A 3,422-nucleotide genomic window follows, 5' to 3' on the forward strand; every position below is an offset into this window, starting at 1 on the left:
TCATTGGGTGTGTAACCATATAAGGTTTTATTCATGTAAACAGAACAACAATTTATTCTCTTACTTAAATGAATAACCGTATTACAATAAACATGATCAAATCATATTCATGCTCAACGCAAACACCAAATAACACTTATTCAGGTTCAACACTAATCCCGAAAGTATAGGGAATGTGCGATGATGATCATATCAATCTTGGAACCACTTCCAACACACATCGTCACTTCACCTTTAACTAGTCTCTGTTTATTCTGCAACTCCCGTTTCGAGTTACTAATCTTAGCAACTGAGCTAGTATCAAATACTGAGGGGTTGCTATAAACACTAGTAAAGTACACATCAATAACATGTATATCAAATATACTTATGTTCACTTTGCCATCCTTCTTATCCACCAAATACTTGGGGCAGTTCCGCTTCCAGTGACCAGTCCCTTTGCAGTAGAAGCACTTAGTCTCAGGCTTAGGATCAGACTTGGGCTTCTTCACTTGAGCAGCAACTTGCTTGCTGTTCTTTTTGAAGTTCCCCTTCTTCCCTCTGCCCTTTTCTTGAAACTAGTGGTCTTGTCTACCATCAACACTTGATGTTTTTCTCGATTTCTACCTTCATCAATTTCTGCATTACTAAGAGCTTGGGAATCGTTTCTGTTATCCCTTGCATATCATAGTTCATCACGAAGTTGTACTAACTTGGTGATGGTGACTAGAGAATTCTGTCAATCACTATCTTATCTGGAAGATTAACTCCCACTTGATTCAAGCGATTGTAGTACTCAGACAATCTGGGCACATGCTCACTAGTTGAGCGATTCTCCTCCATCTTTTAGCTATAGAACTTGTTGGAGACTTCATATCTCTCAACTCGGGTATTTGCTTGAAATATTAACTTCAACTCCTGGAACATCTCATATGGTCCATGACGTTCTAAACGTCTTTGAAGTCCCGATTCTAAGCTGTTAAGCATGGTGCACTAAACTATCAAGTAGCCATCATATTGAGCTAGACAAACGTTCATAACGCCTGCATCTGCTCCTGCAATAGGCCCGTCACCTAGCGGTGCATCAAGGACATAATTCTTCTGTGCAGCAATGAGGATAAACCTCAGATCACGGATCCAATCCGTATCATTGCTACTAACATCTTTCAACACAATTTTCTCTAGGAACATATCAAAATAAACACAGGGAAGCAACAACGCGAGCTATTGATCTACAACATGATTTGCAAAATACTACCAGGCCTAAGTTCATGATAAATTTAAGTTCAATTAATCATATTACTTAAGAACTCCCACTTAGATAGACATCCCTCTAATCCTCTAAGTGATTACGTGATCCAAATCAACTAAACCATGTTCGATCATCACGTGAGATGGAGTAGTTTCATTGGTGAACATCACTATGTTGATCATATCTACTATATGATTCACGCTCGACCTTTCGGTCTCCGTGTTTCGAGGCCATATCTGTATATGTTTGGCTCGTCAAGTATAACCTGAGTATTCCGCGTGTGCAACTGTTTTGCACCCGTTGTATTTGAACGTAGAGCCTATCACACCCGATCATCACGTGGTGTCTCAGCACGAAGAACTTTCGCAACGGTGCATACTCAGGGAGAACACTTCTTGATAATTTAGTGAGAGATCATCTTATAATGCTACCGTCAATCAAAGCAAGATAAGATGCATAAAAGATAAACATCACATGCAATCAATATAAGTGATATGATATGGCCATCATCATCTTGTGCTTGTGATCTCCATCTCCGAAGCACCATCGTGATCACCATCGTCACCGGCGTGACACTGTCGGGGAAACTGATCCACCAACACCTATGGGGAACGGGCCCCTTTCGGTTCGGAGGGGGGCGGAGGCCGCGCAAAGAGTGGATCGAGGCGGTACACGCGAGCAGTTTTACCCAGCTTCGGGCCGCACGGATGCGTAAAACCCTACTGCTGCTTGTTTGTGTGTATTGAATTCTTGCTCAGGAGCGATGGACGCTGCTAGACCGAGCGTGAGAGTGTTCCTGATGTTTCGAATGAGCCCAACCTCTTCTACGTTGCGCTTGGGCCTCCTTTTATACTTTCAAGGGGTCACCGACAGGTGGCAACGTAGACTAGAAGGGTAAAAATGGAACAGGATGCGGTAGGCGCAGCTACCGCTACTGTGGACACAGTGCACCCTACCTAACTCTGACGGCAGGGGACAAGGTCATTGAATGCCCGTCTGAGTTGCCTAAATAGTGCAAAAAGTGACCGTTAGGAGCGCCACCGTTTGCCACGATGGCCTTCTCTTCATCTCCACTTGCCACCGCGTACCCCTGGCTGCACAGGCTCCCGCCACGCGCCCCTGAGGAAGCCTCATGGCGACACGCGGGTGGGTGCGCTGGAGCGTGGGTTCAGAGTGGCAGCGGGCCCCCGGCGAGTACCTTGTCGGGGTCGTCGTCTTGTCGAGTCCAGAAGCTTGTCGTTCACCGGACCTTGCCGGGACGTGCGGTGCATCGCGGCAAGTTTCTTGAAGTGCCGTGGTTGGCCTTCCCGGCAAGCTCCTCTTGCCGGGGCCTTGTCTCTTCCCGGCAAGATCCTCTTGCCGGGGCCTTGTCTCTTCATCTTGAATGCTTTGTTCTTGAATGGCTCCAAAGGAACCCACGGAGGACTCTGGCGGTCGTCCGACAAGCCTTGCCGCGCGGCGCTGCAACTGCCCGTGCACAAGTTCGGGATACTAGGGTACCCCTACTCTAGTAAACCGACAGGAGCCCCCGGGCCTAGGCCACACACGGTGCCGAGCGATGTTGGGACAGGCCCAAAACAGGGCACGGGCACACGCGGAGCCTGGGTTATGCCGAATCTAACTCCGTATCCACCGTGCCCCCCATAACGGCACGCGTCAATCGCGGAGTCGTGGGAGAGATCGTGGGTGGTTGTTTATTTGGAAGGCCGAAATGTCCGCCCCGTCCCTCTTTATAAGCAGGGGAAACAGGGGCATTTCCCCCACCTTCGCCCTTCGCTGCTGCAATCTCAGAAATCTCCACCGCCCTCCTCCGCTTGCAGAGTTGAAAGAGAGCAGCGCTCCACCCCCGTCGCTGCCGCCACCACCAGCGCCGTCGATCTCCCCCACCGCCTCCGCCATGCCTCCGAAGCCCGGAAAGGGGAAGGCCACGAACGCCGCGGCCGCGAAAGCTGTGAAGTCGACCGAAGCGCAGCGGCTTGAGGCGCTGCGGAAGGAGCGGGCCACTTTCCCCCCCGAGCTCTCCGCGAAGGAGCTGAGGGAGTGGTACTATCTCTTCTGGTCGACGGAGACGCGGGCGCATCCGCGCACGAAGGTACTCTCCGCCGTCGCCTCGCAAGCAGCTCCAGTTGGCGGATATCCTTTCTTCGCTGTGTTCTTCTACTGCGGGCTCTGCCCTCCATTCTCTGATTTC

This window comes from Triticum dicoccoides, chromosome 4A (genome assembly GCF_002162155.2).
Source record: "Triticum dicoccoides isolate Atlit2015 ecotype Zavitan chromosome 4A, WEW_v2.0, whole genome shotgun sequence".
Taxonomy (NCBI): Eukaryota; Viridiplantae; Streptophyta; class Magnoliopsida; order Poales; family Poaceae; genus Triticum; species Triticum dicoccoides.